The sequence below is a fragment of the Sparus aurata genome, chromosome 17 (genome assembly GCF_900880675.1).
Source record: "Sparus aurata chromosome 17, fSpaAur1.1, whole genome shotgun sequence".
Taxonomy (NCBI): Eukaryota; Metazoa; Chordata; class Actinopteri; order Spariformes; family Sparidae; genus Sparus; species Sparus aurata.
The window spans coordinates 32,325,281-32,352,564 of record NC_044203.1 but is presented as its reverse complement, the minus strand read 5'-3'; the positions used below and the strand labels follow the sequence as shown (position 1 = coordinate 32,352,564).

At 44.5% G+C, this 27,284-nt stretch overlaps 1 long non-coding RNA gene across 2 annotated transcripts in view; it reads left to right on the top strand.

Annotated features, from left to right (window-relative positions):
• The window catches only part of LOC115567835 (uncharacterized), a 40,094-nt gene extending 13,683 nt beyond the window's left edge, over window positions 1-26,411 (top strand). The window contains exon 3 of one of the 2 annotated variants that reach the window (XR_003981271.1): window positions 26,298-26,411. This is a non-coding gene — a long non-coding RNA (uncharacterized LOC115567835). Of the gene's footprint in view, window positions 1-17,323; window positions 18,567-26,297 lie in introns of those variants that run through there. The other variant, XR_003981272.1, reaches the window with a different exon arrangement.
• Window positions 26,412-27,284: the final 873 nt, after the last annotated feature.

Genomic DNA, 27,284 nt, shown 5'->3' with positions numbered 1-27,284 from the left:
TGAGTCCCGTGGCAGATCCTTGTTATTGGAGCTGCCCGCAGATTGGATGGATAAGTGTTAAGTATGCTTGAGTGGGGTGACATTGTGCTCTTTAGATTTGACACAGATGCTGCAGGGGGTGGAGGGGAGAAACAGAGAGAGAGAGAGAATGAAATCCATCTGTAATAATGCGCATGAATGATCGATTCGTGTGCAATCGACTTTTTCGGGACAAATTCAGCCAACAAAAGGAAGAAAAAACAAGCATGTAATTCGTGATGAGATGAAATCAACTTGGTGCCAAGATGACTCACTTAGGAACTTGTAAACAGGCTAAAAACAGACTCACACTGTCCCTCAGTGGCACTCGGAGAGAGTAAAAATATGTTGACTTCCCCGGTTTTCTCAGAACTGATTGTTTTATACTTGCAGGACGTGTAAAATCACTGCAGACGCCAAATATACCGCTGCACACACTCAATGCATCCTCACCGTTCACATAAAAGTTAATCTGTTCCGCGTCAGTTGGCCGACAGTGATGTTTTTCATGCCAAGAGCACGATTCATCTGTTGCGCTGTGGTGCTGATTCACCGTGATCTCATGCTCGGTTCTGCGCAGCGGCGTGCAATCAGATTTCTAGGCTGTGATCTGTAAAACCGACTGTTTACTGTTCAGCGGAGGATATCATTTAGCTTCAGAAGCAGGAGGCACCAAACAAGGCTTTAAAGCGTTAGTGTTAGCAGCTACATGAGGCTGTACTGAGGCACAGTAAGGCTTTGAGCACAATGCTAATGCAGCATGCTACATTAGCTGCTACTAGCATCTACTAGCAGCAGAGACCAGCACCAAAACACCACATTTCCGGGTCTTGCTGCCAGCATGTGTTGTGTTTTGGTGCTGGTCTCTGCTGTTTTTTCCAACAGGGATCACAAACTGAAATCTCTGACTGAACTATCAGTGGTCAAGTTGCATTGTGGGTTATGTAGGCGCAAGATTTTAACAAGGTTAAAGAACACGTGAAATAAAAAATGTTTTTTTGCAGTTCTGCTGCATCGATATTGATTATTTTTATAAAACTGTGCTAATGGTTTGAATTAGTTAAGTAATCTTGATCTGATTGTTTGAAGTCAGCCTGTGATAGATTGTGATTGACGTGGTTCGTCCAATCACCTGCCAAGTATTTTCTTAAGTGCCTGGTGACTGTTGGAGATGGCGTCCTGTTCCTCGCCCGGCTGACTTGATTAGAGATGAAATTATTTAATCTTGCGACTCTTCTAGATTTTCCAGATTTGATTGGATCAAATAGCTAAAATTATGCCATAAAATTATGAAACAAGTCATTTCACGGGAGTTGTGGCACTAAAAACAAACATATTTACCATTTTAAAGTCGCTCCTTCCACAATGTAAGCTTATGGGAAAAAGGTTTTTCGGTCCCAGTGCTGAGGCTGGATTTCAGGTTTTGCAGGTATTACAAGGCCGATGCACTCATGCGGGACACAGGAAGTGGTTTGATGGGCATGGAAATTATGTGAATCATTATGCTGTGGCCTTCACAGTCAACACATCTAATCCAAACCGAACACCTGTGGGAGATTTTACAGTGAAGCGTCAAGGCAGCGCTCTCCAGCAAATCAGGAAAAACTGAGGAACTATTTAAGGCACTTTAGTTTTTCTTTCAATCCGTCAACCATCTCCGGATGTCTGTATCAGATTTCACGGTGAGCAATCCGTGACTCAAACTCCAACTGTTAACTTCATGATGGCGCGAGAACAAAAGCGTCTGAGGAAAAATTCATCGCAATTCATCCAACAGTTTTCTGACTCACTTCAGTCTGGATCGACCCGGCGGACCGGTTGTTGTCAAAATGAAATAAAAAAATGAGAATAAACCAGTTGTCGGTTTCGTGACAGGTGACGATAAGGCATGAAAATGACGTTACACACTCTTACTTTCAATTCAATTCACTTAAATTCAATTCGGCATGCTTCACTGGCATGAATGATGACAGATTATTCGCCCCAAAATTGCATAAAAGTAAATTGGTTGGACTCAATAATAAGCATCTGTTCCAGATTTATTGAGAGGGTGTGCATGTGAGTGTGTGTGTGTGTGATTGTGCGTCACCACCTCAGCTATTCACACTCCTTTCACTTTGTGTGTGTGTGTGAGTGTGAGAGTGTGTGTGTATGTGTGTCACTTCCCACCTTTGAACACAAGGTGGGGCTGTGAGACCTGCGCTGATCACCAGACCTCCTTGTGCACCGTGTTGGTGCTGCTGTCATCCTGATGTCACGGTGGTTGGAGTGAAGAAGGCGTGACGGTGTGTGTGTGTGTGTGTGTGTGTGTGTGTGTTTGGATTCCTGGGGGTCTTGTTTTCCCTCTCCCGCTCAGGGATGGCAGCGCTCCCGTCTGAGGGACATTGATTTGGACAGGACCGCCACTCTGTGACGGGACAAACCACAGCACGCCAAGGTCACTCAAACCCATCATCTTTCTATTCAAAGCAGGACAGGCTCGGGAGGCGAAGCGTGGGGAGGACGGGCCGTGTAAAAAGCTTCCCATATTGTCCCTTGAGCATGGAAAAAATGGACTCCTGGCACGGAATCGTTTGATGCTCAATGATCCTTTAAGGCTTTAAATTGTTTTACCAGGTGTAATCGGCCCCTTTTGAAATGTCACAGAAAAGGCATTTGGTCTTAAGGGACTTTTCATCGCTTTATTTGATAGTGTCGAGTCTGTAAAAATCAGCTGTAGGTTGCTATGACAGTGGATTTTGGCTGGGAGAGAGGAGAGGTTTCCACTCAGGTGCGTCTGCTGTCAGAGGTTTGAAAATCAAATTGTGTGACTTTTGCACTCACAGCTCTGCCTCCGTCAGCTTTTTACCCCTAATTGTGACGTTTTCTGGTCTCGAAGTGGACTTAAATGTTGTTTAGTCCCTTCAGAATACGCATTTAGTTGTTTTTTTTCCCCTGAAACAGACCTGATCCGAGTGTGCAGGGGAGCTCTTTATGGCTGTCTTGTTCTATTTCAGGGTCAATCATGTGAAACTCGCCTTTTCGAAGAGGAGCTGGCCGCGTTCCAATTCGCTCTGACTCAGAGTTGAAGACTTTGCTGCAGTGCAAAAAAGGGGGAGAGAGAAAAAAAAACTCCTTTATTGGAATTACAGGTTTTGTGTTGCCATTATCGCAACTGAGACATATGGTTTTTAACTTTCCCTCATTTCCCTGCAGCAATATTAGCAAAATAAATGATGTTTTTTTTTCTGCCTCTCCGCCATAATGCGTCCAGGGAGCCGGTTTATGGAGCGTGCACGCTGCTTTTTCACCGGCGACCTGATTTTTACTCATGTATTTAACACGCAACCACAACCGGGAGTTCCCCAGCGCCGGTGGCCAGTCAGTTTTTTTCTACTGGAAGCAGCTGGGTGCCGGATTCAAACCGCCAACCCCTCCGTGTCAGAGTCCAGCAACAACATCTGTCAGGTTACATCACAGCAATTTAGTCTCACATTCGTCTTGGAAATGGACTTTATTCTGGAGACAAGTAGTAAAAAAGCTCAGCGGAGGTTCATCCAGAAGGAATGCGTTACGTGTGCGTGCTCTCAACATATTTATGCGTATTTCCTGTGCTGTCATCCGAGGATCGACTTCTGGTGTTCCCACCATCTGATTTCACCATCACGCTGCTGCTATCGGACTCTGAAAAGCCGCTCTTTTACTGCTCTCAGCTGTCATTTCACGGCTTCCTTGACACACTCCACTTCTCCGCGGACGGTCTCCCCTCAGAGCCCGTCCCAAAATGTGACTCAGCTTTCGAAGTCCTGTCCCGTCAGCTCCACAGGGATCCCGCTGCAGGTCACATCCTGGCAGTTATTCTCAGAGAGAGGTCGCCGCTTTCCCCCTCCAAAAATACGTCTTGAGCTTGAAATACACTTGTAATATATCTGCATTAAAACGTCTGAGATGACTCTACCTTTGTTGTTATTTGAGTCGAGTATTTACGTCCTACCTAATGTTTCCAACGACGTTCAAACCCAGAGAAATAAGTCATTTTATTGAAGGTAAAGGTGCGTTTCATTTGATCACCTGTGGCTTTAACTTCCCGGAGAGGAAGGCGGCGAATGTGATTGAACGTGACGTCATCATAAACTTGGCGCTGAGTGTCTTGACAAACTTGTTAGATTAATTCCCACAAAGAAGATGTTTTAATTGCCCTGCTTCCGTCCGCGTTCGCTCGCGTTCTGTCGTCCTCCTCGCTGTCTTTGTTGGGTCACCGCTGCGCTGCTTTGCACGTCATCGCCACCAGCTGACGATCGGCAAACTTGCGCGAGACTGAACGTCATCGATGTGTACTTCAGATACAAAGGAAACAGGCACCCACTTGCAAAAACACCCCTCTGTAATGTTATTAGTGGTCAAGTCATCCTCAGGGTACTTTGTTCTTATAGCATTACTGCATATTGTCAAAGAAAACACAGTTAGCGTGCTTGTTTCTTTAATGTAACGTGTAGCTTTGGGGCGCCAAATCGCACAAAATTCCCTTTTTTACATAACGTTGCTTTACTCATGTGCTTCATGGGATTTGGATGTAAAACTAAGGTAGCCCACTGCTGCATGGTGTTTGCTAGCTGGCTGCGCATGCTGGTGATTCTCTTACGTCGGAGCATTTGAATCTCTGAACCGTCCTGCAGACCTGCAAACCCTCATAACTTTCCCACGGGGCTCGCATTTTTCCTTGCCCTCTTCCCTGCTTCCTCTCAGGGTCATAATTCTCTCGATTTATGACAATCTTTACACTTCTTTCCCCCCCCTTTCAGTAATCGCAACCTGTTTCCGGCAGTGTGCGGCGTTCAGTCTGATGTACTGTTGCGCCTCGGTGAGAGAAAGGAGAAAGAATATTCAAACACATTTTTGAGACGGCCTGGAGACAAGAATCCTTGTTTGTTAAGTAAAGTTTTACGAGAAGAGGGTGTAAAATGAACAAATGGAGTTTACGCTAGAGGGCGAATTAATCTGCAGTGTTTTCTGAGAGTTCATTTCAAAATTATCTGCAGAAAAAAAACAAAACATTATTTTGTTATTTTCATTCTTTAAATGTTGGAACAGTCCTTGAATCTAAAACTTTGCAATCTCACAACCCCTGAGAACCTGCTTTGGTTTCCAAATCCCTAGATGACAGCAAGACGTATTTTAGAGCTTTGTGGACGTCGTACGGTTGAGGGAATGCAGTGCCAAAGGAAAAGGCTTAATGACGCCAATGTGTACAGTTAAATAGATGTGCATTTTAGAAGCGGGACTAATTTTAGGCGGCTGAAATACGTCTTGCTGCTTCTCCACACAGCGGCAGAGCTGACGGTCGTCTACTGCAGGTCACACTCTGACTCATACAGCCCTACATCAAAAAACCTGAACTATCCCTTTAAGGCTGCACGTACGCTTTACAAGTAGATTCTTCTTTTTACTTGTTTGACCAGAAACAAACTTTACGACTCAGACGACCTGCTAAGGTTGAGGCTGTGAGTACTTCTGTGTTATTTCTGACACAGCGGGGGGGCCGAGCCTTCGCCAGCGGCTCATTTGTCGTTTTTTTTTTAAAACCCCCGCCTGTTAAATGTGTTTCCAGCTGTGACTCTTCAATACAGTCATCTGAGCCCCGCGGTCAGTCTGAACTTAACGTTAAATGTCCGAGCGTGTGATTTCTGGGAACCGATTGTTTTCGGGCCCCCGCGTTTTTCGACGCGCGCGAGGCTGCACAGCTTGGCTCGAAAAAGACGAGGCTACAGTCAATCAGCGGGCCGTTCAAACACAATCAGCCGCGTTGTGCCGCGGAGCCACACAGATTTCCTCTCCAATTACCGACACAATCGCATCTGATTGCTCATCGTGTGTGTGTTGGTCAGTTTCCAGAAGGTTCCCGAGCCCGCCGCCGCCGGAGCCTCATCCCAGCCCCACGACTCCGAGAGACGAGATGCATTCAAAAGTTGTGAGCTGTTGCCGTTTGCGTTTTCTTTTGCAGGTTTTGTTTTACTGTTACGACCAGACGTTTCTGTTTGTTCTTCATTTATTCATTGTTTTCCCCCTCTCTTAACGTCGGCAGCGCAGGTGCTTTTACAGGCCGGCGATAAAAGCTGCGACCGCGACCGCCGAGTGCGAGAAAGACAGAGCGGCGATGCTATCCCCGGTTATTTATTCATACTCCACGCAAACGCACAGGTTTTAAACCACTTAACATCCAGATTTCCAGACGTCCCCTCTGTCGGCCCTCTCTCTCTCTCTCTCTTCCCCACAGTGAAATATTAACAAACTGTTTTGTTTGCGGTCCCTCTTTAAGAAGCGAACGCACCGTGGCCTCATCGTTTGCATCGTCCTCGGTGTCTAAATAAGCAGGAGAAAGTATTTAGGAAATGCTCGCAGTGTGGGTTGTTTTTCTGCTCGGCAGGAGGAGATGAATGGTTTGTTTGCATTCCCCGCGTGCTGTTCATCGCCGCGCTGTCCCGAGAAACACGCGGCTGTATACATAGAGGACGTATAAAGGAAGATAAATGTGGCAGGACGGGGGAAACTCTTTCTGGGGAGGGGGGGATCGTTGTGCTGATAAGAAACAGTGTAAGAGGAATTTAGTGTTAACAGCTGACTCGTCGGGTCACTTAGACGTAGTTTATGTTCATCGTACAGTTTGTTTACTCTCTGCGTCTTTAACCTCTGACCTCTGGACAGAAGACGTGTCACCGCTACACACACTGTGACGGTGTAATCTGCTCAGATAACTATGAGAAACCTCCTCCGTCCGCAACTTTCCAACACCGAAAAAAGGGGAGTTTTCGGTACGTTTCTGCCAGCCAGAGGTTCAATATTCGCGCCCACTTCACCCCATGATTGATCCGCTCTGTCGAGGAGCCAGGATTTCGACCGTTTTCATTCTCAGCACAGCTATTTCTGTCACTGTTTTTCGTGTGAACAACTGAGTGCAACAATAAAAAAAAAAAAATACAAAAAATCTTCCAGGCGAGGCTGTCTGAAACTCTGCATCATTATCCATGATTGCTGGCTTTTCACTCCGCCGCTGTGTAGCCAACAACAATAAACACTTTGTGATTAACAATGCGGTCAGACGGCACATTGGATAAACTTATCCTGATCGGTTATAAACCCGCCCTGACCTCTACGGGGGCCCTCAGCCAGCAGCGGGGCCCAAACATTTACTGATAATCTCATCTATTTTTGAATTCCTCCGTTCTGTCCATGTCAGAATTTAGTGCCAAGTCCCCAAATTACAAGTTCTCTGGAGCTCTATTAGAGGTCTCCTATCGTCACGTTAGAAAAACACAGTAATCTTCTCATGCTGTCTGTTGCTGCAGCACCTCTGTTCGCCCTCTGTCTGAGCCCGGTCCGTTCTGATTGGTGGACGTTGCAACTTTACATCTGTTCAGGTTGAAATCATCGTAAAACTTCAAATTAGATTCTTGTGGGAATTCAGATTCAGCAATGATGGCTTTTCTTTTGTTTTTTTCTTTTCTCGATGGTTGCCATGGTTACAGGGTGAGCCGTGGAGGCAAGTTGAAAAAAAAGTGATCATAAACTCAGACTGTAGTCTTTACATTTCAAACAATGGAGGACGCATCGACGCCTCGCTGTCTGAAAACATCTTCAGAAAGGATAATGTGCCAAATTATACGATTTTGAGGTGACAAAAACATTTTTGGGGCGTTTCCTTCTGATCCTAACATCTAATTTTGGGACTTTTATCAGGACTTAGAGATCGAGGGGCGCTACAAATTTGACAATGTAACATGTATGTGGAGCTTTTCCAAACCTTGGGATTTAAAGACGCTGTATCAAGGTTTTTCTAGTTAAATAGATAAAGAAAAAGAAATTGGGATGCTTAAATATTAAATTTGAAGAAACTATAACTACTCTGTGAAACATTATACAGAGTCTTAATATGAAGTGGTGCAATAAACAAATTATCGTCAGTTTTTGGAGGCTACAGCTAATTTTTTGGATCATAACCAAAAGTTCAAATTTAGGATTGTTTATGAACCCTCTGGACTTTAAGGTGCTGTATGTTTTTTGGGGATGTGCTGCAAAATTTTGGGAAATGTTTCTCAAATGAAAAATGACAAATGAAAGTGGGGAGTGGTGCAATAAACAAACTGACACAGACAATCATTGATCAAGACATTATGTAAGCTGTGACGAATACTGGATTGTAACAAATGACAGATTTTGGTGACAACTTTTTGTAATTTTAACACAATTTTGGGACGTTTAATGACAAAATCCAACGTATATATGTATGTCTTAAAACATGTACATCAACCAGAACCTACACAGATTTTTGTGTATTACATTTTAGGGATGTTTCACCAGAATTTAAGGTCATAAAGTAAAGGTTTATGCTTCGAGGGGACTCTGTCAGTAACAGCTTGTTTGCTTGGTCAGATAACTTTGGAAACCTCCTACCGTCCACAACTTTCCAACATCGGAAAAGAGGGATTTCTGTACTTTTCTGCAGCCGAAGATTCAATAGTCAGGCCCGCTGTGACGATTCCTCGGAGTATCCTAAAGTTTTGCGATCACCTCGACGTAGTAGATCAATCATGGTGTGACGTGGTCTTGGATGTTGGGTTGGAACGTTGATGTGATACTAAATAATGAGATTTGGGGTTCTAATAAATAAAAGTGGGGGATATTAAGTCAAACATTTGGGTTTTGGTGGCCGATAAATTGATATATAAATCACATTTTGGAGACAGTCTGACAGATCTTGAGATTTAAGGAAGCTCGGATCATAACAAAAGACAGATTTCAGGCCCGACACCAAACTTTAAGATTCAGGTGCACTGAAAAAACAATTTTTTTGTTTTTTTACGTCATTACAAAACTTTTGAGACGTTGTTCCAATTTGGGGATTTGTGTTCAAATCCTGCCGAGGCCCACGGTGGCTCGTTCTGGACCTGGTAGGTGAGCAGAAGCTGTTTCAGCATCTCTGAAATGTTATTTTGGACGGCGGAGGAAAATGCTCGGCAGGAGGAAATGTGGAAAACGTTTGTTTATTTATCTGCGGAAGCTTCTGGTTGCACATTAATCCCTTGAGGACAGATTGACGTCAGCCTCTGAAGTCCAATAACATGATCGTAATCCCCTTTTGAACTCGAACATAATTGGTATCGGCGGCTGAAAAGGAGGCGATGAACGAGGAAGTGACTTAAAAAACAGGTCTCGGCGTTACGTGTTAATTATTCCGCTTATCCGTGTGATGAAACAGCAGATCAGCGGATAAAAAAAAAATAAAAAAATGAAAGGTTCCATTTCTGCAATCTAAAATGCATCAGTCAACATTTTCAGAGGGAAAATAACGAATCCATCATCAAAGCATCATTTAATTGGAGGCAAAGGTCCGAAGGAGACGGAGATAAATCGTGATTCGCAATCCGCTTTGTATTCAGACGGAGGAACAGTTGTCTCGAATTGGCTGATGTAAAAGTTTGGGGATAAAAACTCGACAAAACGAGGGCGATGGGATCAGAGCTTCAAACAAACTTCTGTTCTCGTGGAGTTGCGGCAATAATGTCTGTATGTGTTCGCTGTCAAGAAGCCGCGCTGCTGTCAGGACGCAGGATTCAGACGTGTTTCATCATCATCATCATCATCACAATCATGCAGCAGAGGCAGCCGTCTGCTTCCAATCCAGTCAGTTAAAAGCAGCAGGGAAAGTCAAAATATAACTTGTGTATGTATGTTTGCTTTTTTTCGACTAAAGCCGCAGTTTCTCGTCTCTGCAATCAGTTTGCGTTCTGGGGAGCCGGCAGGGTTTTTTTTCCGACTTATGCTGAGTTGTCATTAACAACCCATTTGATGTTATTTGCGGGAAGAAATCCATGCACAACATAATTCATGACAGAGGAGAAGCTGTTTGCTCTATTTCAGCCGCATCTATTTTTAATGATGTTGACTTTTTTTTCCCGGCGGAGTAAAAAAAAAAAACCAAAAACAAATCAGGACACGAGCGAGGGGAGGGTGCAGTGCTGAGTTCGCCCTGCAGGTGACAGCAGTAGCATATTTAAAATGCAAACATATAGACGCAGACACACACACACACACACACACACACATATATATATAGCCTGAACACAGAGGGCACACACAGGCCAGACACTCCCAAATCCTCAATATTTTAACATCTTGTTAATGAGATATTCAGCTTTTCGGCTCATTTCCATCCTCCCGCAGCCAGAACTGATGAGCTCGTTTTTTTCTGTCGAGACGACTTCTTTCCCAGAAACTCTCTTTTTTTTTTGGTTGCTCCGTCACCTTCTTCAGCCGGCTCGCGAGTCTCCCTGCGCTCTGCTCTGTGCCCTTTTGTCACAATGAGGAAACAAACCGTCAGCAGATCTGTAATACAGGGGGAGAAAAAAAAATCCCATTTCAATCAAAGAAGGGGACATTTCTCCTCACAGTCGTCGTGCACAATTTCGATAATGCCTTCTGAGATTTGAAGTGCTGAGGGGAGCAGCTCAGACTGTTTTCTCGCCCGACTCCAGCCGTGTTTTTTCCCCACTTGTGCCCGCTAAAGGAGAGCGGTGCACTCGCTGACTTCCTCCCCTTGAGGTTTTTAAAGCGGCGACAAACAAAATTAGGTTTTTCTTTGAACTCTGTGTGCACATTTGGCCCTTTTCCTCCTGACAGGTTCATTGGCTCAAACAGCCAAAAATAAATAAATAAACCCAGACAGATGAAAAGCAAATCACATGTAAGGGCTGCATTGAGTTAACTAGGGTGCCATGGTAACCGCTCCCAGGCAAGCTTCCCCACGTTTTTCTTTTTTTTTTTTTTTGGACATTAGTTTTCAAAGAGGGCTCGGCATTGGATGCAGATGATCTGATATAATTGGTAGAAAAACCTTCCGCACAGAACAGGATTCCCCTTCGTGGCTTCGCTGGGAGGTTTTACTAACCTGAGCTCACCCTGCAGCCGCGGCCTTTTGCTGAGCACGCGTGTTGTTTTCCAGCGACGGCCCGCTTCACATTCACACAATTGCACACATTCTCAGCCGGAGCTCCTCCAGCTCCACCTCTGTAGGAGCAGCTGGCTGTTATTTGCGTCTCTCCGCAGCAACAGCAGCGGCCACGTAAGGTAACCCGGCAGACAGAGGGATTTGCTTGCAGCCCTTTTTCGCCGAAGATCCTTTTGAGAAGCCAAAGGCCGCATACATCACCCGTTTTAGTTGGCTTTTATTGGGCTGTCTTGGAAGTAGAAACCATCTCATAAAGTCATTTTATACGACTTGAAAGTACTCGGGAATAAAAGAGGAGGTCTAAGATTTGGCGAAAACCCTCGGCTGGCCTTAAAAGAAAGCCTCCCACGGAGAGAGCGGAGTGCCCTCGGCTTGGCAAAAATGCAAATCATCACCCGAGCGCGCGCCCGCGTGTTGGATTTAACCTCATGTGAAATCCGCGGCGAATACGCTCCCTGCTGCTGAGGATCGGAGAGAGGAGGTTTGTCTTCTGCCGGGTGACACAGAAAACGTGCTGCAATAACCTTTAGTAAGGACGTCCTCCATCCTCCTGGGCAGTGAGGGAGGTGGAGGGGGAGGGGGAGGAGGAGGAGGGGGAGGTGAGGGCTCCTGTGTTGGGAGAAAGTGATGAGGTGGTGCTGGAATTAAGAGGGCCGAACGTGAGCGAATCGCATTACGTGTCGAGAAGGAGCAGCTGGCGGAGAAACCTGTTTGTTTTGCTGCTCAGGCGTAAAAGACGAGGAGGTCCGGCGATTACCCTGGAACGGCAGCGCTCGCCCAAGGTTTCTGCTCGGCAACAGTCCGATCACGGAGAGATTTCACACGTTCTCCTACAAAACTCCCATTTTCTCCCCGCGTGTTCCACTCTCAGATAGCTGCAGAAGAAAAAAAAACAAGGCCACACAGAGTAGCCCGCGGCGACACGAGGCGCCTTATCGCCAGCCGCGCCGCAGTAATGTGACTGTTGTCAGTTACGCCGCTCGCCGTTTGTTTGCGACGCTTTGTAATCCCCCCCCCCCGAGGGAGATAAGTGGTAGAGGCGTTTAGGTGGAGCGTTTTGTCACAGGGCGCGTGGCGATGCCGCGATCTTCCTGCCCACGCAAGAACTGAAGCCGCTCGCAGATGCAGAACACACACACACACACATAAACATTCACTTCGGTCGCATGCATATTCAGAAGCACAGCTGCATAAATTTACACGTCGCTGCTGCGAGAGGGGCAAACCCTGTGTGTCGCCAAACTGTTATACTTTTTGAGCACTGACCTTTTTTTGGTGACCGAAGAATGAACTTTGGAGTCACATTCGTCCCACTTTTCGAGAGGCTAGCTTCCCGTAGCTCCGGGGCCGAGCTAACGCGCTCTGCAGCGATTCATCCAAACTGATTTCGACCTTCATTAAACTAACTAATTAGACAGCAAACGGGCCCGACTCGTAAACTGACATGATGGAGCATATCTGGGTTTAGTCACTGGGATATAATGACTGATTTTTCTTTGTTTTTAACTATGTTGGGCCACAGATCAGATCTGAACCCTGGGCTGCTGCCGTCAGCCTCTGGACGCCCCATCTTTTCTGATTTTCTAGCCCCGACCACTTCTTCTCCTTACTGGAAAAATGGAATCACACTTTCTGTCCTGTCAAGACTGAAAACAAACCATGTCGATGATATCTATGACCTCAGATAATGACTGCGTAATCAACAGCACTGGTCATTTAATCCGATGACTGATTGCGCTGCATGAGAAGGAAGCGAAAGCTCACCAGATCTCGGGAATCCACATCAGATTGTTCTCGCTCAGGGACACCAGCCACCTGTATTCACCAGATGTTATTCATCAAGATTCGTGGATTATTCCCTGAGAAGACCAATCTTGCAACGTTGAAGAGAGTGAGGAGAAAAAAAAAAATCCTGGATCCATGTCTTTATCCAGGCCCGGGCGCACTTTCCCTCCAAGTTTGGTAGAATTCAGTTCAGTAGTTCTTGTGTGATCCTGCTGACAAACCAACAGCCAACCAACCCACATGTGTTCCCCCTTGGTGAAAGTTGAGCCATGTGATGTGCTGCAGAGATGTTTGGTGAAGCTAACTCCGGGCTGGTGCCGCTCCCCGCCAGTATTCCCTGCTGGGCCGTCGCCATGGCCCGTCAAAGCCTTTTGTGCTACAGGTGTAAACAGCGTCAACACTTCCCCCGACGCTCTGAGCTCCAAGACTGGACTGCTAACTGCACGGCTAACTGAGCTAACCAGCCTGACAGCAGCTACAGTAAGCTTTGGTTTTAATTGAACGGGTGGCCGAGTCGGGGACAGCCTTCCTTTCCGACACACCTCCATTGCGAAACCCCACCATTGCGAAACCCCCTCACTCCGAAACGCCGCTGTTCCGAAATTAAACACCGCTATCCGTGGTGCTGAAATCCCCACTTCCAGCCGCACTCGCACAATTCTGAAGTGGGTTAAGGTTAGGGTTAGTTCGGAGTGGGGGGGGGTTTCGGAATGGAGGGGTTTCCCCAATAGGGTCTTTGAAAAAAAGGGAAACCCTCGCCATTACGATGAATTGAAGTCTATGTTCGGAACAGCGGGGTTTCGGAAAGGCGGGGTGTAACCGGCCGAGTCTTATTTTTTATTCAGACAGGAAATGAATCTGAGGTAAAACAACAATAAGACCAAAAACTGGCAGCACATTAAATCCATTAGAAATCTAAACGGTATTAAAGCAGCGCGAGTTTTGTCCTTCGCTGCCTCTCGGTTCACCGTGCGTCTTTTTACTGCACCAAAACAAGCATCGAACTCCTTCAACTGGTGATCTTTCTAATCCTTTCTAATTCCACTGTAACTATGAAACTCACCAGGATGTTTACAAGGTTGTCTGGCGGCCGTGTACCATTCACAGATGAACGCTAACACGGCTTTTCCAATCCCTCTCTCTCGCTCCCTCTCTCACTGCTCTTTGTATTTGTTGCCATTCAGTTTTTAGTGAAGTGCATTTGTTTTTTTGTTTTTTTTGTCCATTTGTGGGTATAAAGTGCATATTAATGGACGACCGCGCTCCGTTTTTTTTTTCCTTTTTTTCCAACCCTGCAGCTGAAATTGCAGTGAAGAGCAAGAGTAGAATCGTAAAACACATTTATCTGCCACAGACAACCGTCTCCACTCTGAATAATTAATGCTGCAGGCTTTATGTGTCTTGCTGGTTTGTCCTTGGGGCGTGTTGAGTCCAGGTTGCCGGCGTGGTCGGCGCGGCGCTGCCGTACATCAGACCCGCGGAGCAGCTTTGACATTCAGAGGGTGTCGGCTGACTCGACCGAACATTTCTCCAGTAACAGAAAATAAATAATCGCCTTAAAAAGCTGCCGCGCCGGCTGTATACGGTGAAGCGATGCAGAGAGGAAAGTAATGAGTGTGAGGATGTGACAGTAAATAAGTGACCGTGTCACTGTGATAACACGCAGTTACTGTACTTATTAAACGGCCCCGCTGAGTGTCGTTTGAAGCACATTTTCTCGGTTTCACTTCGAGAGGAAATTATGCTGAATAGAACGAAACCGATGGAGAAAAGATCCGACAGGCGTGTGGAGCCTCAGAGCGTCGGACACGACACTTTGTCATTTTATTTCCTGTTTTGTGTCACTGTGAAGGACGACTGATTCTGCAACAACACACTGACAGTAAGAGCAGCATGTGAATATGTTTTAAGCGCCGACCAGCCGCTCGACGATATCTGTTCCTCGCAGAGAAGGAGAACGTGATGCATGATGGGGGAAAAGGTGAAATTTGTGTGTCTGTGATCAAATGATATGACAGAGTGACCACCTGGAACGACACAGATGTTGATCTTTGCACAAGACTCGCTTGTAATTCATCTGTAATATCCTGATGCTGCTGAGATCTGGCTCATGGCAACGTGGCTAAATGAGACGCAGGTCGTTAACAAATGCTAAATGTAGCCATATTGATTTCAACCAGCGGCTCCTGACGATGATTCCCAGTCTGCGGGTTGCAAACCAGCATACAAGGATACAAGGTCGTTCATATGACACAGATTACAGAACATACATACAGTTAAAAATATAATATACATAAAACAAGCAGTGCATCTTTTGAATTTACGTCAGGGTGAGTCAGTGGCGGTTCTAGACCAGTTTTAATAGGGGGGCCAGGTTGGGGCTGGCTTTTTTGTTGGGGGGCACATACAACCCGGAAAAAAAGATAAATCCCTCATTCAGACAAAGCAGTGTTTACAATTTCAACAATTTTGATTGGGTAGTAAACTGCTGAGACACTTTATTTCTGCCTTTCCCTTCAGAGCAAAATCATTGCAAGAAATCTGTCATTGTATTATTAATGCAGACTCCCTGTCAGGGGGGCCACAGGGGGGTCCAGACTCAGAGTTACGGGGGCACTGGCCCCTGTTGCCCCCCCCCCCAGAACCGCCCCTGGGGTGAAAATAAACAGCGGCAACAACATGAAGTGCTCGACATCTTCATATCAAAAGCTGGATGTCTGGGAGTTTCTGTCCAGCTGTGACTGTGTGCGACTTCAAAGCATCGATGTTACAAACACAGAGTCCAGCTGTCCTTGTCCTGCTGTGGTCCCGCACTCTGTCGGCTCAGAAATATGGTCCGCCAGCTTGATCCGAGCTGTTGTGGTGGAGACAGGTCTCGGTGGGAACGACAACCTGAGTCCCATTTTGTCCGTTTCCTTTCCCTGCGACCGGACATTAGCCAGGAGCAGCTCTGAACCATCCTGGATTAGCAGGGCTCTTATTCCGACTCTCTTCCTGGGGCGGTCCAAACGGCCGTAATAGATCTTCTCAAAGTCCGCTGCTCTCAATCCAAAACACCCTTTTTCCGTCTCCAGTGATGATGACAGTATTTTACCCACAAGCAGTACGTGTTTCTGCAACAAGGCGGGAAAAATTGGATGGTTAAAAAACAAAAATGGAGTGAAATTTGGCGGAGCTACCGGCTGCTGCGTCTTCGTGCGCCCGACGTTGCCATAGCGAGCAATAACCCACAACTCAATCACAGGGATCACAAGGTGTCACAGTTATATTACCCGGGAAAAAAAAATATGTGTGGACTTATACAGAAAGAATGCCTCTCAATCATTACACGACCCACCAGAAGTGTGTGAGGGATCCGCCTGCATTTTCTTATTATTTTGCTGGGATGAAAAATAAAAAAAAAAGTTGATTGTTAAAAATCTCATTCTCAGGTAGGCAGATACAGACACCTTGAGTTGGGGCCTTGGACTCAGAATCAGATATCTTTCTCCAGATTTTCTTGCTCCACCTGGTTCAACAGCAACACATGAATCCAGTATTATTTACCGCTTTAACTAAACAACCTATTTGGAGGAGAAAGCTGAGAGGAGCACGCCCAGTAATGGAGGTTAAAATTGCTTGTGCACGGAAAACACTTTCTCTGTACAACTCTGTTTCCTAAATACTCATTTGCATAATCAAATACATTCAGAAAGAAATGTAATCCGACCCGAATCATGTTTGTTTTTCTACTTTTTAAGGAAACTCAAATACTTTGGTTAAAGGGCAACTCCACCTTTTTTTCCACAGGTCTTGGAGTACTAATGCGTATGTGAAATAAATAGTTTAAAGCCTTTTGTGGCTCCAGAAGAAGCTGCATGTCATGTGATAAACTGCCTCTAGCGATGTCACTCAGTGGCTAAGTTGCATTGTGGGTAATGTAGGCACTATTTTCAAAAATGAGTCCACTGGTTTATTGAACTCCTATAACACAGTAAAAAGTAATACCAGAGATATCGCCTTTATTCCACGCGTTCCTCTTACGTTTCAAAACCTCGTGCCTACATTACCCACAATGCAACTGTGGCATCACCTTAGGCAGTTTATCAGATCACGTGCAGCGTCCTCTGGAGCCACCAAAAGGATTGAACTGGGAAGTCGGCCTGACCGAACGATTTGCTGTCTCTTCAGGACAAATGTGAACTTATTTGAGTTTGACTGTCAAGAGTAAAATCTTTTTTAATCATTTCACACAAAGTTAAGACACTGAGGCACATTTTAAATGACATTCCGTGTAGATTTACTTTTAAACTTCCCAGTAAAAACATTTCCTTTGGTAAAATGTGTCTTCATTGAGTAACACTGTAAATACAGTCCACTGGGTCGTTCAGCGCTGTGCCGGGAAACTGAAAACCTTCCTTGTGTTTTACGTCTGACAAACACTAATTACACTGTTCTTCTCATGAACTTCACACTGTGAAGCTGGAATCCATCAGGCTACACTCAGCATGCAGTGACAGAGATATGATGCATATGTGAAACTGGTTTAATTGCTTTCAGATCGGCGGAGCGGCTGACAAAGAAGTGGATTCCTGGAGGCGTCGAGTGCGTCTCTTCCCCCTAAGGTCAAGTGTCTGCAGGAACACGAGGAACACCACATCAGAGTGCTTTTTACAACTCGGCCGGCTGAGATAATCCAGCCGCCGAGAACACGCCGCTCCTCTGCTTCTTGCTCCTCACATTTCCTTCAGTACAGCGAGAGGAAATACAATGAACCCTTAATCCTGCGCACAGACGCCGGCAGCTACAGCGCTCACTTTCCCTCCTTCACATTCTGATAATTGGAGAGAAAAAAAAAAAAACATCGGCAGCATTAGTTACTGGTTATAATGTGGATGTGGGGGATTTAAGTCAGATTAAAACACGCTGTTGCACGTCGCAGATCCCCGCCCCTCCTCGCCGCTCAGCATCACCAGCAGCACATTTAAATCCTTGACTTTATTTTGTTTATCCGATGTTCTCGGCTGTGAGGTCAGCTCCAAGTCTCCAGACTCTCTCTTCATCTGGACGGCTCTGAAGGAAAGAGCAGCTTAAGCAGTGTGGACGAGTGCAGAACAGAGAGGCGGATATGTTCTTGGTAGCGCTGAATCACTTTAATCGATTTATCAGATGAGCGTCTTCACAAGTTCTGCAGACAAGACAACAAAATACGTTGCCCTTCAACAGCCCGCAGCCTGAAAACAGTCATTTTAGTTTAACCAAGTTGATGACAGCTGGATCTTTCTCCACTACAACCTGGATAATTTTGCATGAAAGGGGGAAATGCTCCATCTTTTCTCCAGCCAATCACAATCGGGTCTTGGGTGGCTGCAGCAGATGGTGCCCTGGAAAAAGTAGTGCCGGGGGAACTTGTTTTGGTGGAACATTTGCACACGGGGAGGCAGTGAAATGGCAAATCCCTCCGAAAAAAAGGTAGCCGAACAACTGTCAGCTTTTTTTTTAACAACCAAACTTGCCATTTTCTCGAACTTATTTGTGAAAAACATTTAGTATTTTGGATTGAGAGACGTTATTTTTCAACCCCGTTAAATTATGTCATGAATCACACACACGATGTTGAATTTAGAAAGTTTTTGTGTTTGTTCAGACTAGTTGTTTATGAAATATATTGGTTACCCTCAGGTTGTAACGATTTTCTTTCAGTTGAAACAACTCTTGAATACTTCTGGGTAATATATATTTTATTTTTGGACATGAAATATTTGTTAGCTTTTTTTCTGGTGGGATTTAGTGATTTGCTGTATGCCTGATGTTTTCAAAGCTTTTTTGCTTTTTTTATTATTATTATTATTATTATTATTATTATTATTATTATTATTATTATTAATAACCTATTTTATTGGCTTATTTTGTCTTTAACATGTCCGAATAAATAAATAAATTTAAAAAAATGTTTTTTTCATCTTGAGAAAGTTGCAGTTTGTCATAAAACTAATTAAACATAATTATGGTAATTCTAAAGGCTCCAAAGCCAACAGTTGTGTTGGTGATGTCGTCTTGTTGGACGCTCAACACTGGATAAAATGTCCAGTGATGCCAAAACTTACGAGTTGAATCCCCCTCCATCCGCAGACATGACAGCCAGATTATAAACACATAACGTGAACGTGATGTATTGTCGAGTTGTCAATATGGTGCGCAGCTTCTGACACGTACACATGTGAACGCGTCGATGATCTGCGGAAAACGTTGCAATCATTTTTTTCCTGCAGCGTTCGAGGCACCAAAATGTCACCCAGCAAACTTCAAGCTCAGGAAAAAAGAAAGACAAACTGTTAAAGTTGGCTGGTTGTTGCACTGCCGCGACCAAAAGAAATGCAATACGAGCACACTAAAAATACAGTTAGAGTGCAAATACAGTGCAGCATGAACCAAACTTAGCTTACTGCCATAACAACAATATTTCCCTAATCTTAACTACACCATAGCTGCCACGTGCAGATATCACAGAGAGCGTGAAATAAAATCGTGTTGGCACTGGATTTCACCTCGCCGCTCTGCCTCTCCTCCAGCTCGCGGGAACATTTACGCAGAAAAAAAAAAAAAAAAAAGATCTAAAACACCCGTGAAATTACAAGAACATCAGCCGAGGTCTAAGTCAGTTCTGCGTACGATGAATTCTCTCTAATCCTCTCTCGTCCGTGACAGTCCAGCGGCGGAGATCTACGGTGAGGAGAGCTTCGCGTACAGTAAAAACCGGCTCGTGTAAGCAAGAACCGCTCGGCTCTTACGGAGGAACTCTGTATGAAAACAGTCGGAGTTAATTTTTCCCTCTGCCTTTTTCATTTTATGTAAATGTTTAAACTGCAGCCTGACAGATTCCATCACCGTGAGGCTTCCCCGCTTAAACGGCAAACTTTTATATGCATCAGAGGCTTATAAATATTTATATCGTCAATTGCATTTTCATTCATTTTCTCTCAGCTCTTGTTCTTCGCTGCCACCATGACCCAGTTTCCCCCCCCGCGGGAGTCAATTAAGTGGGTCTTATTATAGTGCATCTTACCTTAACACGGTTTTGCTCAGCTCTGTGCAAATGTGTCCTTACGAGAACACCGCATGAACTTGTCTGTGTCAGGAAATAATAGCAGACGTCTCCCGCTCACGAGAATATTGACACCGCATTCTTCCACGAGCCTCCCGTGGAAGATGTGACGACAGGTGTACACAGGAGGGAGAATGATTTGATGTGGCAGCGGAACAAGAAGCGTTTGAAAGATGCAATAAACGACAAAACATTTTCTTTTTTCCTCGACAAAACCCCCCCCCAGGAGTTATTCTGCCTGGTCTTTTTAATAATTCGAGGTAGCTCCCGCTGACAGCCGGAAGCATTGATTATCATTCCCAGAAGTCGTCTGTGAAATAATCTGCGCCCGGGGGCTCGCTGACGATAATTGACCTGCGGTTGCCGGAGGTTTTTTTATGCTCTTTTAAGCGATGCAGGAGGGTGAGACAGCGGGGAGGTGACGGATCAGGTGCTGCCGGACGACCAGCTCGTCCGTCTCTCAGCACAGCCAGAAATCACCGCGGCCCTTTTGGCAGGAACGTTACCAGGGTTCTCCCCAGAAATTTTGAGTGTAGCGGCGCACCGTCAGTCCGGGGGGGGGGGTGCGAACGTTCGTCAACGTCAGTCCGGGGGGTGGAACATGGACGGACGGACAGACGGTCATCAACTCCGTCAGCCGGGGGACGGACGGACGCTCATTGCCGTCAACCGGGGGATGGACGGATGGTCGTCACTGTCACGTGCGGAGTATAGCGACGCTGACCTAGCGGTATAGCGGCGCAGCGCCGCTGTTCCACCGTCTGGGGAGAACCCTGGTTACGGAAACACGCATCGTCTTTTTACTTTTTTCCACATTTTTCTGTCACCACTCAACCCGTCTAATCCACCTGCGCCCGGACCGGGACGTGGACTTCTGAGAAAGAAACTTTTTTTGTACTCGGGAAGAGACAATGACATCGGTGATAGCCTCGAAAGTCGGAGAAAATTGCGGCCACAATCTCGTCTCGAAACACGACTTTTGGCTGCATCACTTGCTGGTTTGTTGAGGCTGCTGTCAGAGGGGAAGTGTCTGTCCCCGCTTCTTTTGTGATGGATTCGTGCCGCTATGTTGGGTGAATTTCGGTGCAAAAATTCTGAGTATGAGAACAGAAGCCATTAGTCTGACTGTAGGCAACGGAAGCCATATTCATGTTTCAGACAGTCGAGGCCTGCTCTGCTATTTCACTCCACTTTGTCTGATGGAAACGTGACATCACATCAGCTGGACCGATGTCAGGTGTCAAGCAAAAGTAGCGTGACAGGCGTTTGTTTTATACCTGTAGCATGTCAGCTAGCAGGATTTAGCCACAGAGAAGTTCAAACTGGATGTTTCTGTGTGTTGTTTTCTATGTCTCTCTTGGTTTGGTTGCCCAGTGAAGGATGGAGATGGACCGACTTTCCATGAAAAATAGCTGGTTCAGGTCACTGGAAATGTCTGCAGCTCTCCTTGAATGACACCTGGCTGTCACACCACTAAAAAGGCTGGAAATGTCTCCAGGTGTCCTTAAAAACATCTAGTAGTGTTACTCGTTCTGCGGTCGCCATTCTGCAGCCTTGTTCTGGAGGAATTAACAGCCGGAGTCCCATCAAGTTCTGTTGATTGTGGGCTATGACATTTGTACAATACTGCTGGATATGTTTAAAATGATCTCAGGCCACGTGATCCATGTTTGTGGTGACCAAAACAGGTATTTTAAGCCAAAACATGATGATTTTCTCACCCTAACCAGGTGTTTTCTGTGCCTGAACCTCACCAGAGCGTAAGCAAAGAGCTGGAATAAGAAAGACCTGAACAAATGTAAAAGTTGCAACATAACTTATCTGCGGTTCTGCAGAAACTTACTCTGCTAACACTGAATCTGGTGATTGAGTTGGAATAAACACAAACACACCAGCGGTCAAACTCACCTCGCTGGTGGTAAACACGCCATTAACCAGCCACCATTACTGATGAAAATATATCTGAGGTGACTCAGTCAAAGTGAATTTACGTTACGTTTAGTCTCATTCGCCGGCCTCCTCCTTCACTCCCTCAGGTTATAGAGTGGAATGCAGCGTTACCTTCAGCACATCTGTGTGTTTGTCTGGGTTTAAACATTGTTGGGAACAGCTCAACCAAATATCAAACAAATGTCGAGTTGTTTTAGGACATTTTAATGCAGAATTCTCGCATATTACACCTTTGAACTTGTTGCACAAATGATGTTTCCATCACAGCAGACTGGACTTGGAGCCAATTAATAGCTTGTTCTCTTTTCCACTGAATACAAAATCATTATTAGACTATCTTGTAGTTTTTATTCATTATCTTTGTCGGTGCAATTTCCCTCTGGGACTGACAGAGTACAAAGGAATGTATCTATCTGTCTGTAATCACATGATATAATATCCCGCTGTACACTGTTAGCTGATGGTATCATATTACTCCCACTGATTGCACCACTATGTCAATTAGCTTGAAGCGGTTTAACACTCGCATTAGTTCAAGAGCAGCACCACAACACGGGGATCATCTCATTTTATCTTCTGTGAGATTTGTATTCATTTCATTCAGGTGTATTCACGTTTGTTTCCATCCTGCAGCCTGACGTTCACCTCCGCCGCACAGAACAGAACAGCAGGTCAATCCATCCGCAGTTCTTTCCCCCCGTTGGACCGCTCAGCAGCCGAGTGTTTACTGAGGCAATAGCATTAAAGTGCTTTACTCAAGGACAGCTGCATCGTCCTCTTGAGGGAAACACATTAATGCAACAATGATCTAACTGCCAAAATAACCAGCCCGCTCCCCACTACATGCCTCGGCTAATGCACTGTGCTCTTCCCACCGCACGCTGATTAAAACCTTAATGGCGCTTTTGTTCCAGGTCCAAAATTTGCAGATAGCGCTGCCATCTTTCTTAGCTGTTTTATTGATGAAATGCACAAAAGTTTTATTCCTGGGGCATTATCGACCTTATAAATAACCCGTTTGATAAAAATAAGTACTTTAAGTTTGACGTCAGTATGAATGATTTAGACTTCGTGGCGCCGTTTGAGAGAGCGGCCTTCGTTTTCTTTTTCCAAGCGATGGAGGGTTGAGAAACGAAAACGCGGAGAGGAGACGGTTTGTTCTGGTTTTCTTTAGGTGAAAGATGATTTATCTTTTTTTGATTACAGTCCTTTGAGTTGAACATTTTTGGAACAATAGATCAACAAGTGATGGATCGATGGGAGAAAAGCATTTTTAGATCAATATGTGCCAGAACTCTTGGAAAAATAACAGAAAAACTGGGAAAGTGTTGCTTCAAAAATAAGAAAGAAACAATGTAATTTGTTTTTTGAAGTGTTTTCTGCAAAATGATCTGCAGTATGTTAAAAAGCATGTAAGATTTACTTTATTTTTGCCTCTTATGTTAATAAATAATTCAATTAAAGTGGATTCAACTCTCCCAAAAATATCTTTAGGAATAAATGTGTTTGTTTTACTTCTGCTGAGTCAGTTTTATATATTTTTTTTAGACAAAGCAGAACCCTAAATTTAATTTCCACTATTATATATACACAGAACAAGACTAAAATGTAGGAAAATATAATGACAGACAATATGATTTAAACGGTTCATCAAGTAAACAAACAAAATGTAGAATTCTTAAATGCTCAGAAAATTGTACAGGGTTTGGTTGGCTCGTGTTCCTCAACCTGCCCAGGACTTCTGGTTCTTATTCCGCTCAAGTTTCTACATTTTCTCTCCCCGACTCGTTTTCTTCTTTATCTGGCGGAGTTTATTGAGTTCTGCTTGTCACAAGAGGACCTTGTGTATTATAAATTGCGGTCAGCGTCTTCTCGCGGACGGAAAAAAGAAATAAATGGAGAAATAACATCCAGGTGTAAACTGGCCTGCTAAACTGTGTGTGCGACAACAAATCTGTTGTGTTGAGAGAAATATCCAATTTAAAAAAACAAAACTAAAAAACAAGCCCCGACATTAACGAGCTTAATATAGACAAAACACATCCGAGGTGTAAATGAGAGGCTTTATTTTGAGGCGGTTGTTCTCGGACTCACACCGCTGAGGTTTTATCTTTCCTTCCAGGTGGTTAATGGAAATTAATTGCGTTCACTTTGCATCCCAGGAGTAAAATAGCCTCTGATTAAACAGCTAAAATGAAATCCGGCTTGAGCTGCGGGCAGCGACGACCCGGCTGGAAAAAACGTCTGCTTTAAGGCGGCGGGAGGGGGGGGGGAACGCCATCACGGCTTGGTGGCTATATTGCCAATATAAAGACTTCCAGTACGAGGTTCATCTTCCTTCTCGCTCAGCCAGACAGCCGGTATAATTAGATATTGATAGAAGGGCAGTAATTAATGACGCGTCTGCCAGCAACATTATCTGCCCTGCAATTTCATCCACACGTCCCCCGTGCTGATTGGGCCGGCGGGGTCACCGAGACACAGCCAATCATTCGTCAAGTTCCCTGACCTGAATCTGTTGTAATGGGACGGAGACGAGCGGTGATGGAAAACCGGCAAAATTCCTCGCACCTTCCCGCGGTCAATACTTTAAAGATGGCGGCGTGCTGCGGGGCCTTCGCGCGATGGATTTTCCATCAGAGTCAGAGGTTTTTTGTTTTTTTTGTAGATTCCCGCAGAAGGAGCCCATATTTCTGTGTCTCCACGTCGTGTCTGCTGCTGCGAGACGACTCCTTCATCACCACAGTAAACAAAGTGCTGCTGCATCATTGATCCGACGTAAAATGCAGAAAAATGGAGAGGAAAAGAATCACAGCAGCTAGAACTGAGGATAACCGTCATAAACAAAGACACTTGCACACTGACGTGAAACCAGTGTTGTTACAGCCACCGTCCAGCAGATTTAATGTATTCTACTTATTTATTTATTTATTTATTTATTAATTAATCAGCAGCTACTGACTGGATCAGGCTTCACTCTCTTTAATAGTGCTTTTAATCTTATCACACGAGAGTCCCTGAAGAAGATACAGCACCAATCAGTAACAACTCTTTATATTAACATTTAATTCATTTAATTGGGACTTTTTTACATAACTATTTTCCTTTTGGCCCGCTGTGGGACTCATTTTACTTTGTTAGCATTTATCCTTTTTATATTTTCCTCCTTCTTTGTTGGTTGATCGATTGACTGATTTTGTAATTCATTTGTTGTATAATTGATTTAACTCTCTTTTGTGTCCTTGTTCACTCGTACTTGGTGATAAAAGTGATTCTGATTCACTTCAGTTCACTACAAACACTTGGAATAAATCAATGAATTCACAATAAACTACAGTTTTGTGTGTCTCAAGCAGTATTTTCAATATCAAATGTTCTATGTATTAATATTACAATCACGTATAAAACCTGTTGGTATATTAGATTAAATAAAGCCTGAATTTATTTATCTCCATTTTTATTAATAACCCAAATCTTCCTTTACATTTTTTGGCAACACTTTATAATGATTATAAATTTATAGTATATTTTCAAACTTTAATCTAACTTTTAACAAACAAGGAAATGATTCATGTTGCAACTGTAAAGGTTTATAAACACCAGTTTGAACTTTATGACGTTCATCCAAATAATGTTTAAAGATGATCGACACAGAATTTATTCACCAATTATAAACATTGATAATAGCTCAATAAATGGATCATAAAGCATTTCATAGATCGTTAACAGACAAAAATATATATATAAAAAAAATTCACTTGTATTTTCCTGTTATTGTTGTTTTTTGGGAATTTGGATTTTAACTTCTGCTGCTTTTATAATAATCAAAATAAACAATTCACTTGGACTTTGAATTTGCTTTTTTCACAAACGAATGACATTTTCAAGATGTGACAATCAGAATTTTGCACATAATTCATGTTCACATGTGATTTGTTTTCACGTTAAATGCGATTTGTCACCACTGAACAACAATTTTAACACGTGGAAATCAAATAATGTTGCGTTTTCACGTATGGATAAAGATTTCATACAGCAAAGACATGACATTACAGGCCGTACATCAATTGTGAAATGTAACTTTAGATTGTTTGACGTGTCGGACATCATGTTTCAGAGCTAAACCAAACATGTTTTTGTGTGATACGTCTGTTTACTCCGGACGTCTCCCCTGTGAAAACATGAATCTGACGTGTTTCTCCTTTAATGAGATTCATCCTCCATATCAGAGCCTCCTCTGGACGTGTTTATGCACTTGAATCTTTTACAGCTCGAGTTTTGTTTGCGTTCGGAGACTTTTACAAGTGTGAGTCAAAACCACCAGACCCCTCTTTGTTACAGAGTTACAGAGAAGTTTGTGTTGTTTTAAGGCCTTTTTTTTTTTTACAAGCTGCTACAAACTCTAAGTAATTGCACTGCGAAAGCGTTTTTTGGTGGGAACGTGAGTAATTGTTTGAATTGTGTTTTTTTTCTTCTCAGAACTGATGTTACTGAAGGAACAGATGTGCAGCCGGTGAAAGGAAGAGAGGTGGAAGAGCAGGTAACCGTGTTCATCTGTGTGAGGTGTGTGACAGGTAGGAAGGTGAATCACTGGCAGTTTGTCCTCTCTGCCTGCGGGAGAGCCTGTGTGTGGTAGGTGTGTGTGTGTTTGTGTGTGTGTGATGCATGGCTGTGTGTGTGTGTGTGTGTGTGTGTGTGTGTGTGAGAGCCGGGGTTATGTGTGTGCACCGGTGCGTGTAATGAACGCCACCGTCAGCCCGGCTCCCCTCTTCTCCTCTTCCCCCCCGATCCCCCAGCCTGCCACACTGCATCCTGTAGACTACCAGCCACATCAGCAACACCCACCCACACACACACACGCACACACGCACGCACACACACACATATGCTCGCTGTACACTGTACTTTCTCCTAATTGTGACCACGTTTTGGAGACGATCACGTCCAGCAGAAGAGATCAGTTCCAGTCTCTTCGCTGGCTTGGTGAATAAAGGCTGGAGGCTGTTCACAGGGAACGCATAATAAAGATAAATTGGGTTTTTAAAGGACCCATCAGACTCTCCAAGGACGGCGTGGCGTAGAAAAAGGAGGGAGGGGACAGATGTGGGACGGATCCCGAGATGTGGCGGTGAAGATGCAACGCGTGCGGCAATGTGGGATTCATATCAGCTTTGAAATCTGAGAGGCTTTTAGGTGCAGAGGAGAGAGAGTCTGTGATGTGAAGGGGTTCTTATGAGAGAGGGCGGCCGGAGGATTTATGTAGTGAAATCAGCGGACGACATAAAAGAGAGCGTTTGTTTTTTTTCTTCTTCTCTCTTTGCGGCTGCCTTCGCGTCTTATTACGTTGATCGTACAGTAAATGCGAGGAGCCACATGTCCGCGTCCGCTGAGATACGGAGGGATAAAAACGTTGATGTCCCCTCATGAAAATGTCTCATGTGAACTGTTAGATACGGAAAAAAAAAA